The sequence below is a fragment of the Spermophilus citellus genome (assembly GCF_964194105.1).
Source record: "Spermophilus citellus genome assembly, chromosome: 6".
NCBI lineage: Eukaryota > Metazoa > Chordata > Mammalia > Rodentia > Sciuridae > Spermophilus > Spermophilus citellus.
The window spans coordinates 15,376,140-15,393,878 of record NC_138187.1 but is presented as its reverse complement, the minus strand read 5'-3'; the positions used below and the strand labels follow the sequence as shown (position 1 = coordinate 15,393,878).

Below are 17,739 nucleotides of genomic sequence, written 5' to 3'. Positions count from 1 at the left end.
TGGGAGTCATCCTCTTTTAGACACAGTCCAGGTTGCCACCAGCATCTTGAAAATTGAAGTCTAGAAGTTAAGAGATGACCAGGGGTGCAGGAAAGAGGGACTCACAATTTTCCCATGCAGCTGGGACAGAGGATGACTGGATGGAACATCTGTCTCTGCCTCTCCAGTGACCAGAACAAGCGCCTTCACTGTCTGGGCAAAGGGCTGAAGAGGTAGGGCCATCTCCTTACAGTGTGACAATGCAGGAGAAGTGCTTTAAATTTGTCCTTCCCGCGGTTCTCAGGGGCAAGAACGCCAAATGCGCCCGCACCAACGCACAGGTGGCATGTGCGCCTGCGCAGTCAGCTGCGAGGCCAAGTGCGCCTGCACGGGTTTCTCTTCTTCCGAAGTGGGAAGGCCGGCAGTCCTTGACTGGGGTGTCTTGTGGAAGGTTGACCAAGGTGGAGGAACCTGAAGGTTCTGGTTGTGTGCCATGTAATGGTTGAGGTCAAGAAGGGAAAGCCCTTGCATTTACTCTAGTGACAAAATGCCGCAGGGCCCTGGGTGGATCAGGGAGGTTTGGGGAACCTAAAGACCATAGACTCTAAGGGGCACAGCGCCTCCCCCCCCCCAAGGGGAGACCCAAACATGCCCATCTGGCAACAGTCTTTGGGGACGAGAAGTGTTGGCAAGTTGAACAAACTTTTTGCACACCTGTGCCACACAACCGCATCACTAAGGCACTCAGGTCCAACTGGAAGTAGGAGTTCTGCGAGGTAGGGGATCCAGGGGAGGATTTTTTCACTTTAAAAATTTGTTTCTTTTGACCGTAGGATAGTGAAAGATGTAATGGCCCTTTTAAGCACCCTTATGATTAGGATATAAATTGCACTGGTGTTTCTGTTTTGAGAAAAAGTGGCACAACCTCTGTTTTGGTTCCTAGAATAGAACCAGAAATATTTTCAAAAGGGCCTACTATATCTAGTTTCAAGTCAAAGTAGAGAAACAAAGCAGGGGCAGTCCCTCACCTCATGTTTTCCAAATTTGATTTTTATAGTGACATTTGGAAGTTAATGTTTACCTAAATCTGATTTGCATCATTCCTTATTTCTGTTTATGTCCATATGTATTTTGGGGTATGGAATTTGGAAATGATCTTAATTAAGTTTGTATCTTTCCTTTTCACCCATGCAATAGGCAAGTATTTGTTGGATTTGATTGAAATATATTAGGAAGCTATAGGTGGAAAAATCACAACAGCAAATATGTTGTAAAAGAAAAAAAATGGAAAAAACCCTTTTATTTCATTTGATGAAACTGTGAAAACTGAGTGGAAATTTATCATTGTATTTGTTTTCATATGAAGTGAGGATTTAGTCTTTGGTAGTCTCAAACTAATGTCCAACGCAGGTGATTATATTTTATAGTGTCATGAAGTAGGACACAGACCATGTTCTCATATGGCTAGTTCAGTACTGTATATTTCCTACTTGTGAGTTTTCCAATGCCGTAGTCCATTTCCCTCTTTATAGATCTGACTCAGAATTATGGTGTTTCCTTGATTCTGAAATACATTTTATAGACAATGTAAAAATATGCACATATTAAGAAGCAAGGTTATATTCACCCCAATCACCTTATTTTGAACAATGCTGGAAAAATAAGATTTGTTGTAAAAACTCAGAAGCAAAGGAATATCTAAAATGTTTACAGTATCAGGTTTCAGTGTAGTTTTCAAACATAATTTCCATAACTATATGCTGGGAATTTATTTTGTTGTTGATACAATATGAGTTACAAAGTTCTTTCTTGAAAGGTTTGGTTACACAACTTCACTTTGTGAATTTAGAATGCAAAAGGAATCTTAATAGACTAATATAAAAGAAAATGAAGAGAAACTTAAATGAAAATTAAACTTGAAGTACAGCAGGTATTGAACAAGTTTATTTTTGAAGCCTCTTTATTTTGTATATGCCATATAAAGCTTGTGTAGTTTGTAGGTGAAACTTTTTGAAAGAAACTTTAAGAAAGATGAAACATTGAGTCTTACTTCTTTTCTTTTTAGGTCAAGGGGGTAAAATAAAACTTACTCAACCAAAAGTATTTAGTGGCAGAGGTGGGAGTAAAATAAAAATTTACATTCATTCTGGTGTTATTCCACAGATCTTAGGAGCTTGAGTTATTCTATGCTTTTTAAGATGAAAACAATGGATCTATTTTTAATTATATTCATGATTGATTTAGTAAAAATATTTCCAGAAGTACATATGTTTCCTAACAGCTATAATTTCTGTTTTCCTAACTTATTAGGTAATATAAGCATAGGGCAAGAATGGTGAGAACCAGGGGATGAGTATGATCCACAATGAAGATAATGATAACTATTATTTATGGTGAACATTTCTAGACATTAACATAATTCATTTAATTCTTCCACCAACTCTCTAAGATAGTTGTTATTATTGTCCCTGTTTTTCCTATAAGAAACTAAGACACAAAGTGGTTAAACAAGAAATCTATTAAATGGTATAACCAGGATGTAAACCTAGGAATCTGGCTCTAAAACTCATGTCTTAATAATTATGTTATTTTGCCTCTCAGTTTGTGTCATGTTGGCACAAAGAGTTTAAAGAAATTGCCCATGTTTATATTTTGAAGTTGTGATTCAAATATATAATTATTATGCAGGTAGTCTGACTCAAGAGTTCACATAATTTAATATTTCATCAGAGAGTTTTTAGACTCAGAATTCTCCTGTAGTGCAGCTAGACAATAGTGGCTAGAGATCTGAACTGAGATTTAAGAAGCTTGGGTCCTATCTGAGTTCTTCCAGTGACTCTCTTTGAAGAAATAGACAAACTTTTTGGACCTCTTTTCCTCTGAGTTTCTTTATAGGTTTTAAAGTCTATACATTGTGAATTCTGGCCTGACTTGAGATCCTAGTTATGCTGTCTAGAGGAAGTAGAGATTTTTTTTCTTTCTCATTTGGATTAGATATTGTTTCTCTCTAAGGCATTCTTAAAATTACCATAAGAAATATCATTACAGACACTGAGGGTGCTTGTTGAAATCATAGAGTTTGGGCTCCAAACTATACCTGTTGAATTAAAATTTTATAAGAATGGGTTTATGTTCTTAGAACTTGCATGTTAAGCAAAATTCTAGATTAAATTTAAGTCAAACTAAACATGGAGAACTATGACCCTAAAAGATGTGCTGGTACTATCCAGATAATGGTTGGGGTTTTGAAAAGCATGGTTGAAATTTTGATTTTTCCTCATCTCTGTTGTACATCATGGATTCTCTACAGTTGAAATGGTAGAAGGTAGGCACATGAGAGAAATAAGGAAAACAAAAAGTGGAATGAGAGAAGAATGGGAATTAATTCCAAACAGGAGGAAAGCAATGTTAAGGTAGAACAAAAATTACTTTTTAGAGAGACAAAGGAGGCTATTTAGGATTTTAAAAAGAATACAAAAACCAATTCAAGGGCATAGAAATATATCTATAATAAGTACGTTAAAATATAGAAGTAGAAATTAAATTGGTGCATTATATATTAGTAATCATTCTATAAGTAGATCTGATTGCTTTTCTGTTATGGACTAATTTATTGGAATATTCAATGTAGGCTGTTTGCCTGTACCTTTGTTCAATCAGAAGAAGAAGAATAGTTAGCCCTTAACATCTAATCCACTTAAAAATGATCCAGGTATCAGTATTGCTTCTGATAGTTATGATTTCCCTCTGATACCAACAGGTAAGAAAATGAGTAAGGTGAAATATTTCAGTAAACAAGAACTGGGATTGTAGAAGATTGGAAATTTTCTTTATAATGAGAGTGGAAATTTTTTTATCTTCTTTTACTATACAAATGCAGAGATTTCTTGGCTTTTCCTGAATACTCTGGAACAAGAATATGAATTTCTGTCTACAAGGGTTGCTTAGTATTAAAATGGAGTATCTTAGATTTGTTCTAATGAAGTAGTAACCTACATTGCAAAGATTTTTTTTTCTTTTTCAAACAGATATAGATTTTGTTATCTGTAGTAAAGAATGAGGAACTCAAGTTGCCTCAGGAACAGGGATAAGTATGCATGGAACACAGGAAAAATGTGGAAAAAAATTAGACTTTAGGTAGGGGAGGAGCCCAGGAATTTCTGGTGCTTTGTTCTAATTTCTTCTTTCTCTTTTTATGGAATTTTTTTGCCTTTCTTCATTTGCTGATTCTTTACTTTCTTCTATGGCCTGAAAATTCATATGTTGAAACTTAATCAACAATGTGATAGTAGTTTAAAAGATGGGACCTGTAGGAGGTGATTAAATCATGAAAGTTCTGCCCTCAAGGATGGGATTTGTGACACACACTGTGCATGTATCTGAGGGAGCTTTTTGCTTCTTCTGTCATGTAAGATGTGCCATCTGTGAAGTAGAGTGAGCTTTTGTTAGATACCTAAACTGTTAGTGATTTAATAAGGCATCCCAACCTCCATAAGTATTAAAAAGTAAACGTCTATTATTTCTAACATATCCAGTAAAGGTATTTTGTTATAGCAAACTAATTGGACTAAAGCACTCCCATCCAGTTTGCTTCCTTTATAGCTTCAACTATCACATGAGCTAAGTTGCCATTGCTAAGAGTTTACATAATCATTTTTGGAGGGTTGGGGGTACTGGGGAGTGAATTCAGGGACATTCATCCATTGAGCCACATCCCCAGCCCTATTTTGTATTTTATTTATAGACAGGGTCTCACTGAGTTGCTTAGTGCCTCACTTTTGCAGAGGCTGGCTTTGAACTCGCGATCCTTCTGCCTCAGCCTCCCGAGCTTCTGGGATTTCAGGCATGCACCCAGCTACATAATCTTATAGTTCTAGCTCTCAAAGGTCATTGGTTGACTGCCTTCTGTATCTCTTTATTAAATTCTAGGGAAAGGGAGGCTTTGGTTCTTTTTGTTATTTAAGTGAGACCACTAAAATCCTGACTTAGCTTTATGTGTAGGCTTCTCACTTCTGAACCAATTAGCTATTGTTGTGAGTACTGGGAGATGTGTTTGTACTTCCCTCTGGATGAAGGCATGGGCAGGCAGATATTTGGAAGTGTATTTGGTGCATGATGACTGTATACATTTAAGTTTGGGAGATACTTAAAATTATTAATATCATATTATGCAACTACAATTTTAAAAGATCTTTATATATAGCAATACTCGTATTGTTAATTTCTTTTAGTTTTTTCCCAGAGACATTAATGTAGTTCTAATATTATTTTTTCTTCCATGTTAGAGGAATTTGAGGTATAAAGTTCCTATTATTCCCATTTTTATGGATAGAAAATTAGAAATTCAAATGGGTAGGCACAAGTCAGCATTTATCTGGTCATCACCTACCATTTAAAAAAATTCTCCACCATTCCTACTGGGAATGGAACCATCATATAACTGAGCTAAACCATTTCTTAGTATTCATCCTGAAGAATTACAGTTACCATACTGTAGTGAAACATGTATAACCATTTTTATAGAAGCACAGTTCACAATAGCCAAACTATGGAACCCACCTAGGTGTCCATTACTGGATGAATGGATAAAGAAAATGTGATGTATATACATAATGGAGTTTTATTCAGCCATAAATAAAAATGAAATTATGCCATTTGTAGGAAAATGAATGGAACTTCAAAGCAATATGTTAAGCCAAATAAGCCAAACTCAAAATGTCAAGGGTCATATCTCTTCTCTCATGTGGAAGCTAAAGAGGAAAAAAGGAAAATAAAGGGTGTGTGTGGTGTGGGATAGAATCTTATAAAAATCAAAGGGAGATCAGTAGAGAAGAGGAAAGGGACCATGGAGGAGAAGGAGGGCAGGGAAAGGGGAAGGACTGGAGAATGATATTGGCCAAATTATATGTTATATTGTATATACTATAAATATGTAACAACATTTCCCACCATTATGTACAACTATAATGCACCAATATAAATATGGAAAAAATTAAAAAGTTCACCACCACTTAAAATATTTTTTATAAGTAGCATGAATGTTGACTTGAAAAATAGCAAGTATGAACTACTTCATAAGGAAATGTGCATTTTCCTCAGTTACTAAACTGTTCAAGCTCTGACTAGGATTACTATTTGTCACAGATATAATAAGATTCTTACACTGGATAAAAGAAAGGACTACATCAGTTTGTTCCAAATTTTTGTCTTGACTCAGTAGTTGGGCTAGGATATAACCAGTCTAAAGAAGGAAGGAAGGAAGGAAAGAAGGAAAGAAGGAAGGAAGGGAGGGAGGGAGGGAGGGAGGGAGGAAGGAATAGAAGAGACCAGAGTATAATAGAAAATACCAGTATGTGTCCTACATAATAAGGATAAGATATGATGGTGAAATTTTGTTATGTTCTCTTACCCACTATTGGTCTGCCTCTATTCATCTCTCTCAAAACACATTATGTATGTATCTGTTATGGGTTATGATGTATTTCCTGCTGCAGTATAGAATAAAAAAATTGGGGTAGACTGCATTTATGTTACAAAGTACAAGATACAATATTAGAATTTTTATGTTACAAAGTATAAGATTCTATATTAGAATTTATTATATTTGCTTAAATACAAAGAGGAAGAAAGACATCTATAAAAATCAATAGGGCAGGCTATGGCAAATTCAACAGTAAAGTGCTATTGAAGAGGCCTTTATCTTCAAGTTTTTACATTTCCTAAGTTAAATAAATATGAAATAGTTATTTTGAAAAATGCTACCAATTTTACTTTTGTCTATGTTCTTATTCTTTTGAGATTGGGCCTGGGAAGCTATAAATCCAGAGTTGACTCCTTTAACAACAACAAAAATATGAATATAGGGTATGGAGAAAAAATATAAGCCAATAAATGTGTGTATGATGCCATTTTTCCTGTGTATATTTTACATTTATTGATTTGAAACAAATTATTTATATTTAACAAGAGCTATTTCCTTGAAAGCCAAATACCACCTTCAGTTTCTCATCTCCTAAGAAGCCAAGATTCTGTCTCTGAATCAATTCAATCAAATACTACAAGAAGCCAAAGTGGTTGGAGGTGAGTCTACTTAAAATTTGTCTTCTATTTTTGTCTTTTCCCTCTCCTCCTCATTGCCCTTCTCCCCTCCTTTATCTTTTCCTCATGTTTTAGACAGAATGGCATTTAAGAAATTTCTATATGGTATTTACATATAACCTATGGACATTCTCATTTTACTTTTAAATCATCTCTAGATTATAAACAATAGCTAATATAACAAATTCTGTGTAAATAGTTGTCATTACTATATTGTTTAAGAAACAATGACAAGGAAAAAGTCTGTATTTGTTCAGGACAAACACTATTTTTTTCCAAATATTTTTGAGCTCTGGTTGGTTGAATCTGTGAATGTGGAAACCTATGAGTACTAATTTTATCTACATACGTACCTTTGCCAGTGAGTTTCATAAATATAATCTCATGTTGCTCTTTAGCATCTTTCTCTTGCAACTTGAAGAACTCTGGAATTTCTTGTAATATATAACCTATTGAGATCTTTAAGTTTCTTGGCAACTGCTGGTAATTTAACCTTAGCTTAAATACTTGTGAACCAGATGTTTCCTTGTCCTTACAGGCATTCGGTGAAGGGAGAAGAAAATTTTAGTTTTTTTTCTTAAAATAGCATGTTGTCTTTTCTTTTGTATTAGTTGTGCTTCTCCACTCCAATAGCTTCTCTTCTCTTCGATGATTTTTGACTTTGAACCTAAGTTCTAACTTCCCTCTGAGGTGTTTCTAGCCTCACTTCTCCAATAATTAGGTCCAATAATTTGTAGGGTCTTCATAGTTTTTTAAATTTGTTACACATATTCTCTTAAAGAATGTTAGAACAATATGCATTATAGAATTTATAGCAAAAATTTTAGAAAATGTTAAAATACATATATATGAATTTTTGATTGATTTTTCATGATGTTTTATGGCAGTCCAAGGAGATTTTGTTTTCCTATTGATGTGAACTGTTAGTGATTGAGTATAGTTCAGTAGGGTATTCAAAGTGTAGGAGGTTTATTTAGAATATCAATCATCAAAAACACAAATAATAATAAATGCTGGCAAGGATATGGGGGGGGGCAGGAATACTTATACACTGTTGGTAGGATTAGAACAATCACTATGGAAATCAGCATGGAGTTTCCTCAAAAGACTGGGAATGTAACTACCATATTATCCAACTCTACCACTCCTCAGTATTTATCCAAAAGGACTAGAATCAGCATACTGTAGTGTTACATGCATACCCATGTTGATAGCAGCATAATTTACAATAGCCAAGTTATGGAACTAGCCTAGGTGTCTGTCAGCAGACAAATGAATAAAGAAAATGTGGGATACATACATAGTGGAATTTTACTCAGTCATAAAGAAGAATAAATTATATCATTTACATGAATATGAATAGAACTTGGGAGGATTATGTTAAGCAAAATAAGCCAGGCTCAAAAAATCAAAGGGCCATATGTTTCCTCTCACATGTGGAAGCTAGAGAGAAAAGAAAAACAAAAGGCAGAAGGAGCTCATGAAATTATAAAGGAGACCAGTAGAGAAAGGGGATCAGGGGGAGGGAGGAAGAAAATAGAGATACTGGGGAATGAAATAATGTTATGTGCTTGTATAATGTGCCACAAAGTATATTCCACTATTATGTGTAATTATAATATGCCAATTAAAGAATTAAATGACAAAAAAGCATGACAGTTTTCATTAGCAGAGGAGAATTTCCCATGAAATTAATGATGCTTACTCATCAAGGCCTCATTTACATTGTCCCCTTCAAAGTCATGTCCCCATCCATGGGCCAGAGAAGAAGGCAGCAAGTTTTACCTTATAATTTCATCTTAACCTAGAGTCATCTGCTACATTCATATCCATCTGGACTCAGCAACAGCTTGCTTTGGGGGCTTTGTTGACTTTTTGACCTATAGTTTCTCCAAAAAGAATGATTCAAGGAAGACACTGCTGCTTGCATGCTTGGAAGCCCCTGCAACTTGGGCTTTGTTGTCTGGTTGGGTGTTGAGGACATGGCTGAGCTGGACTGGCTTCTGAGACAGCATCTCTGTGTGGGCCACACTACAAAGGTGGAAGGACTGTCGTTCTCCCAGGGATAGTCCCCAGGCCAGGAATACCTTCTGAGTAAAAATGTTGCTGATGTTAGATGAACTATTATGTAATTGTGAAGCTGAAAGAAACCTTCCTAGACTATAATTAATAAAAATAATTTTAATAGCCACGAGAGAGGAAAGACAAAATTGTATTTCTGTACTCTCTACTGAAATAAAGAAACAAAATTGTTGTCATAGGAAAAGGAGGTGATCAATGTCGGAAAAAAGTCTGTGTATCAGACAGTTAATAAATAATAAACCTTGATATATTTTTCCTGGATATTGTAAGGTTTGTAGTATAACTTAATTTTTTAAATTGTGATTTTTAAAAATTCTATCTTGTTCACATTTAATTTTGCACTTAATTTATTCACCTGTACTTTCCAAATTATACAAGCTTTAGGTCACATAAAACCTAGATTTATTCCTGTTACTAGCAAATCTAGACCTTTTCTTGGATTGTTTTCTTAAACAAGAGATGGATTGTATTGATTGCTCTCTTGTAATAATACTGGTGATATTTCCAAGAAAATTATTCAGGAAGAATTTGTGACTTGTACTAGTTTTTTTCCTTTGGAAAACTACTAGCCTACTTAGAAAACACCCTTCTGATTTTACCCTCATTAACAACATGTTCTGATCAGTTGATACAACTCCATTTAGGTTAATGTAGTTAGTAAATACTACAACAGATTGACTAGTAGGCTTTTTTAGCTACACAGGAAAAGCACAACATATCTATCAAAGAGGTATATACCCTGTGTATATTCATTTTTCCTTGTGATTTATAAACCATAGTTTAACTTCAAAAATTTACTTTGTAGTGATGTATAAATGTATAAAGAATTAAGCAAACTCTTTCCACTTGGAGACAATCACTATCATGTGAAGGCTGGCATAGTTTAAAAATATATGGTATAGTGTTCTCTTAGTTCTAAACTTGTAAGTAACTTGATAAAAGACTTTGAGTACATTATTTGCACACTAAGGTTCTTTATCCTCATCTGGAAAGAGAGCTAATTTATTGAAGGGTTGTTGTGATGATGTGTTTGTAATTTCAAACTAGTTAGTTACAAAGTAGTTTGTAAACCAGGAATTGCCATATAAATAAAAATTTTTATGATTGTCCTTTAATTTAAAAAAGTATACAGAAATAAGTGTTTTACCTTTTTCCCCTTCTTTCTTCCTAATACATTTACAGAGATGACAACAAAAATACTAGCTTGAAAACTTGGGATAAAAATGACTTAATCCCTCAATGTAAAAGAATAAACCTAGTGACAAATGATGGAATAAATTCTTTTCCAGTGAATTCGGGATGCAACCACAGAAACCATTAAGGTACTCATATCACAGAAAAATTGAGGTACTCAAGACAAATGCATTCCTCAAAAGTTTGGCTCCACAACAAAATGCCCAGACAAAACAGTGCATTACAGACATTTAAGCTCAATTCTCAACAAAATTAATTTAAGAACAAAATGTAGGGTGATATTCCAGAAGAAAACACTCTGAAGGTAAACATTTAAACATTAATGAATGAGTGACTTATGTATATTTTGAAAATGTGAAGTAAATAGATATTTAGAAAGTTATAGAGGTTAAGAATATTTGAATTCAGTCCCCTGGTATGTTGCTTGATTAGCATAAATATCCAGTTCCACTGGAGGGGATGAATGTTAGTTTCTAAAATATTTTCTTAGCATGTAGCTGCTTTTTTTCATAACATCTTTAGAGTTTCCTAGTGGATTCTAGGTTTCATTGATTATTGATTTAAGATAACAGTTTATTCTTTACTTTCAGAAATTATCCAACTTTTTGTATGTCATTCTTACATATTTTCCCCCAACAGAGAACAGAAACATTTTTCTGTAAAGGGCCAAATAATAAGTATTTGTGGCTTTATGGGCCATACTCTCTCTGTTGCAATTACACAACTATGCTACTCAACTCTGGCCACTCTAACTTGGAGCAGCCATTGACAATGTGTAAATGAATGGGCGTGGCAGTGTTCCAGTATAAATAAGTGTAAAGAAACATACAGCAGGTTAGATTTGAAATACAGGCCATTTTTTTACTGATTTCTGCTTCATCATCTGGTCCTATTCTACCTTTCCAGCCTCATATTCCACATTCTACTAATTCTTCAATGGGCTGGTCATTCCAAACTCTGCACAGTTCTCCAAACATGGCATGTACTCTAATTAATTCCTGCTTTGGTTTATATCTTCTCTATACCTGTACCTCAGCTTCACATTCTCTTTATGCACAGTATTCTACTTGTTTTTATAAATGTCTTCTATATAGTATGTGTGCTGGTTATTTGCCCCTGTCTCATCCCTGGCCCAATGGATTCTCCATATCTTCTTCTCGTACCCTAAAAGGCTGAATCATCTACCTAGTGCCTCTTTCTGGGATCCCTTACTTGCTGGCTTCTGCTAAAGATCACCCAATGGGAATCATTGGGAGGACATCAAAGGGTGGGTGGAGAGTTTGTGTTTTCCCATTTTTTCTGTCTACTTAAATGTTGTACTGATAGAAGGAGCTACATGACATAGTCTGTCCAGTAGTCTGGCTTTCAAAGATTTGATAATTTTATTTCTTTCCCTTGTTCTTTCAGCCTGGGAATGGTAATAGTTTCATACTAATGTTAGCCTTTGGGTACTTAAGTACCCCATGTTTGTTTTGTCCATATGTCTGAAAAAGCAGTCTTTTAAGTAAGTCATCAGGGTAAATTCCACTTTTCTTTTTTCTCTGGAGACCAATATAGCATGTGACCAATATACCATGTCTTATAGTGATTCTCAACTTTATGTTTCCTTGAACAAAAGAATGATATGACATAATCACCTTAGTAACAGTGGCTCCCTATAATATAATCTTCAACAGGAGTCATCTTAGAATTGTGGTTAGGAGGTGGAGAAGGGGTTAAGTGTACATTTTTTCAAAAAAGGCTCCTATCAGGTGACCTTCACAACACTCATCCTCACAAAGAAAATTGTCTCCCACCCTTGAAAATTGGTATCTTACATTGTATTCTTAGTTTGATCTGCAAAAACGCCAAAAAGATTTCTAAGCGCCTTTATACTTGCTATTCTCTCTGTCCCCACTTAACCACCCACCTAAAATAATAATCTCTGTTCTTTTTGTCCTCCTATCTGTTTTTTAAATATGTCAATTCCTAATGTTCTATTATATTTTATTTACTATGTAAATCCCTTTTTAGATTATAAAATAAGTGGAGGCTGATTATCTTTTTGGTTTTGTTCACTTTACTTCCTTAGAAGCTATATTTAGCACACAGTAGGTACCCAATAAATACTTTTGGAATGAATGAATGTGTCCGGTTCACCACCTCACACGTGAGCACATGAGAGAAAGGAATTGTTTTACTCACACATCTATCACAGGATCTGGCACATGATGCTTATTGAAAGAATGAACAAATGAATGAGTGGATAAATGCCATATAAATAATTCTCTTCTTGATTGTCTCTGTGTGCATCCTGATTTATCCTATAATAGTATACTATTGATGGTTTTAATTTGGGGAAGTAATTATACTGAAACTTTCAGTAGTTCTTTTTGTATATCTTACACATTTACTTATAAAGACCTAGAATCGTAACATAGAAGGTAAAAGTATGATGAGGAAATAGAAAGATTTTGTCTAATGTTATGTTTTTATTTTTCAAAAGGAAGCCTCATGTCAGTTACAGTTTAAGGAAAAAATGATTCTCTAAGAATAATTTCTGCAGTTACTGAAAGCATGAAATATTGCTGTGAACATGCACAGAAAACTACTTCTTTGAAGTGTTGGATAGGTATAATACTTCAAAAATATGTGGGGTCATAGTATTTGGACAAGTTTTTAATATTGATAGGAATACCTAAGGAATCTTGAAGAAGAAAAATTTGTGAAGGGAAAATATGGTTTATTAGAATTTTCTTAAGTTCTTGATTAGGTTTGGCATTGATTTGTGTGAGTTAAGTATTTGGTTATTTGTGGTAGTATCCTTCTGATTCATAGTGTTAAAACTGGAAAGAAATTTGCAGGTAATCTATCCTCTTGAGTTGTGTGAGGAAATGGGGCAAATACTTAAAATAGACTTAATTAAAATTATGAAACTAGTTAGCAGAAACTAGTTAGAATCTGAATCTCCTTATTGTAAATCTAGTGTTTAAATGGGACAAAGCTAATACCAATATAAATTAAATCATATTTGAAATACTCTGAAAGAACATTGAGAATACTTTACTAATAAGAATAACCACACTATAATTAATCTGTTTTCTAAATTAGCATTTAAAAGTGGAAGAGCTTGTGGAATGTTTCTGGAGCTTGATCTTTCTTAGAATGAAGAGATAAACAAGTAGAGATCCAAAACATATTTTTTCTATTATTTTAATTAAATAAATACTACTTAACTTAAATTATGAAATAACCCAACATATGGAAAAGTACAGAGAATTTAATGCATATTCATATGTCCATGTCAGAGGTAAATTTGAAGCCCCCATACATTTGCTTCTCTAGAGATAACGACTGTAGTATCCTTTATGTCTATGATTTTTATAGTTTTATAATGTACATTTGATTCCAATAATTTATTTTTTGATTTATGTATTATAGAACAACACAGCTTGCATTTTCACCCAGTATTGTTTTTGAGATTTAGCCATGGTGTTTCTTCATTTTTAACTTCCATCTCTTGTTAGTCCTTTTCCTCTGAAATGAAAGTTTTATTTTTCCTGCTCCCTGAAGTATTTCAAAGAATTGCAATTTTAATGATAGTGCCTAAGGTAGTTAAAAGTGTTGGCCCCTAAGATGCCTGTCCTAATTTCCAAAGCCTATGAATATTAGCTTATGTGGTGAAAGGGACTTGGATCATATGGTTAAATTAAGGATCTCAGAGGAAAGATGATCTTGGATTTTCTGGGTGGGCCTGACATAATTACAAGGGAAGCAGGAAGGTCAAAGTCAGAAGATCAGAGAGGGAGAGATTGCAAGATACTATCTGCTAGCTTTGAGATGGAGGAAGGAGTCTGAAGTCAAAGAATGCAGTGTCTAGAAGCTTTCAAAAGAAACACAGACTTGCCTGACCCATTTTGACTTACACCACACTGTCACATTCTTAGATGAATTTCTTTTGGTTGCTCTTTCCCAGAAATTAACAAATGAACTTTTATGTATTGTTATTTCTGACTGGAAACATCCCTATCACTGAAACCCTGACCTGTATATCTGGGGAATGGAATATGCTGAGTGGCTTAAGTGACTCATAGGTCACCCCTGGATCTAGGCGTGGGGAGAAAGCTCATCCAAATCTAAGAATGGAATAGATCTGGTTTCCAATAGAGATTTCCTACAGGAAAATCTGGATCTTATTAAGATAAATGTAAGTAGACCTCAAAATATCAAATGCCTACTACCAGTACTCAGTAGATAGTTATTGAAAGAATAAGTAATGTAATTTGATAAAATTTTCTGAAGATAAGCATGGATTAGGATTTGCAATTTATAGATAAACAGTTTGGTAAAGAGGTTGAATAATTTGCTCAAGGGGAAGGAAATGGGGAGACTTTCAGTGTTGTAGGATGAATAAGCCTAGAGATATAATTAATATATTGCTGGAGGGCTGTAGTTAATATTAATGTATTATATGTTGAAAAACTGCAGAGAGTATATCTTAGGTGCTCCTACCATATACAAAAAGGTAACTATAGAAGGTGATGGATATGTTAATTTGCTTATCTGTACTAATTATTTCACATTTTTCAATACCATATATGTACATATCTTATTGTACAACCTAAATACATATGATAAAAACAAATTTCAAAACCAATTTTCTTGAAGTTACAAAATATTAGTTAGTTGAAGAACTGGGACTAGAATGCATGACTTCTGATTATAATTCGATGTTTTTCTGTTAAGCTGTCATGCTTGTTATTATTAATAATGTACTTACTATTATAATGCAGTAGACTCATCTGGGGATTTAACTATTATAGAGAACACAGTCTATGGAAAAAATCTTCAGATGGCCCACCATTGTCATTTGTATGAACTTGTAATCTCTTTCTAAATAAGAAAGGGCTTGGATTTTTCTTCCATATTGTTTCAGAAATATCATTCCTTTTAAAAAACTGTCTTCTTTATCACTGTTAATAGAACTATAAGAGGTTGATGTGGGAAGTTATTCAAATATCATCTTCTTTGTTACTTTTTATTTGCCTTTCCAACATTTTTTCCCCTTATTTCAATGTGGTTTAGCTGTTCTTGATTCAGCTCTTACACCTGGACCATATTATTCAAAGAGTTTTCTTATGAGAGATGGAAAAAATATTCTGTCTTGTGTGTTTAATGAAATTCTAAAAGGATTCTTTGCAAAGCCTCTGTCAACAAAACAAAAATGCAGACAATAATTTCATGGCAATAGAAATTCCATTTATTTAGTATTTGAAACATTTTGTTTGCTTTTAGTTCAGATATTAAACAAGTTTATTTGTTTAGCTAATCTGGAGAGCCTCCTGTGTGCCAAGTACTGCACTGGGTGCAAGGGATATACCCTTGAATTCTTAATAAAATGAAATTCATTTTATTAAGAATTTCATTCAATAAAATGAAATTCCTCGTTTTATTGTAGTTCTTTTTAAAAATCATAAGTCCTTCCCTCTATTTTAAGTGTTTTTAATGACCTTTTAGTGAAAGGTAAATATAAGTGGTAAATGGCTCCTTCTCTCCAAGAATTTCTAATTTCATATAGAAAGACAGATACATAAATGTTACACTGTGGTATGACAGAGGTACAAGTAGGGTGCTACACATGTAGATAAGAAGGGTGGGCCAGATCAGAGAAAGACTTTCAAAGGAGATAATCACTTATATTACCTTAGATATTTAAGAACCCATAAGAGCCAACTCAGCCAAAGTGTTGGTAGGGCAAGAGGTGGAGAAGATGCATTTTAAGGTGAGGGGGCAGCATATGCAAAGACATGAAGCTATGAGAAAGTCTGACTTGTTCGGGGAGCTGCAAGTAGTATATAATTACCAGAGTGTGGAGTTAGTAAGTGAAGGGGTTGGGGATAGGGATTCTGAAGTTATGGCAGGAGTGGCCTGAGATATAAGCAAGAGGCTTGGTGAAAAATAAGGCTATAATTCCCAAAGGAGGCTGGAGACCTTATAAGTCCTACATGTTTTGTAAAAGGGCTTGACTTTATTTTCTGAAATTGGCCTTAATTCTGAAATCACACTTGGTTTCCAATGTTTAGTGTGCTTCATCATTTACCAGCCTTATGACATAAGGAAGCTGCTCAAACTATTTGAGCTTCTGGTTTTTAAAAATCTGCAATGGGGAGATGAATTCCTGCTTTGAAAGGCTGTTGTGGAAATGAAACAATAAAACAAATGCACAGTGCCTGACACACAGTAGGTTATCAAGAAATAGTAATTGTCATATTAATTATTTTAATATCTTGAATATTTTTTCCAGTTTAAGCATTTTTTAAAACCTTGTTACTGAAGTATAACATATACAGAAAAGTTCACGAACCCAAATTGTATACCTCAATAGAGCATCAAAGTGAACACTTCCCATGTTAATAAGCAAAATGTTGTCATCACCTCTGAAGCCCCATTGAACCTCTTCCCATTAACTGCCTCTTACCTAAAAGCAATTACTACTCTGACTTTTAATGTCATAAATTATGCCTGCTTTTGAATTTTATATAAATAGTATCATATGGTATATCCTTTTTTAAATGTATGGTTATCACTCAACAATATTTGTAGGATTCATCTATGTTATTGCATGTAGCTATTGTTCATTCATTCATGCTGCTATGTAGATATTTGGTTGTGCAAATATTCCACAATTTAGAATTTCATTTTATTATTGATGGGTATTGGGATAGTTGAAGAGTTTTTTGCCATTATGAATAATAAACATAATGAATATGAACTTTCTTGTATATATTTCTTGTGCATATGCATGCATTTCTGTTTGGTCTATCTGTAGAAGTAAAATTGTCACATTACAGAGCTAATACAGTGGTTATTGTCAAAGGATTTTCCAAGGATTTTATCAGTTCACACACCAACAAGGAGAGTAGGATAGTCATGGTTTCTCAGCATTCTTATCAACACTTAGTATTTTCTTTTTATTGTAGCTTCCCTCATTAAGTTTAGTGTTATCTTACTTCTCTGCCTGGTGACAAGTGTTGTTGAGCACCATTTCATATACCTACTGGCCATTTAGATATCTTCTTTTTCAAAGTCTGTTTCAGTCTCTTGCTTTTTTTCCTATTGCATTATTTGTCTTTTTCTTACTGATTTATGGGAATTTTTTGAAGAAAGTTGTTCTAGGTACAAGTTCTTTGTTAACATTTATTGTAGATATTTTTCCTCATACTCCATGATCTGCTTTTTCACTGGTGGCTTTTGATGAAGGGAAATTCTTCATTTTATTGTAGTCCCTTTTAAAAATCATAAGTCCTTTCCTCTATTTTAAGTGCTTTTAATGACCTTTTAGTGAAAGAAATTTCAGAATTATTCAGTTTTATTCATGATTGAGGGGATTTGGAGATTTCTGGTCTT

General features: G+C 34.1%; 1 pseudogene across 1 annotated transcript; it reads left to right on the top strand.

Annotated features, from left to right (window-relative positions):
- Nucleotides 1–239: 239 nt before the first annotated feature.
- Nucleotides 240–16,519, top strand: LOC308652317 (spermatogenesis-associated protein 22-like; annotated as a pseudogene). Its single transcript has 7 exons — nucleotides 240–474; nucleotides 3,611–3,739; nucleotides 6,778–6,843; nucleotides 6,964–7,059; nucleotides 10,342–10,657; nucleotides 12,839–12,964; nucleotides 16,416–16,519. The product of its transcript is annotated as a spermatogenesis-associated protein 22-like (transcript).
- The last annotated feature ends 1,220 nt before the right edge of the window (nucleotides 16,520–17,739 follow it).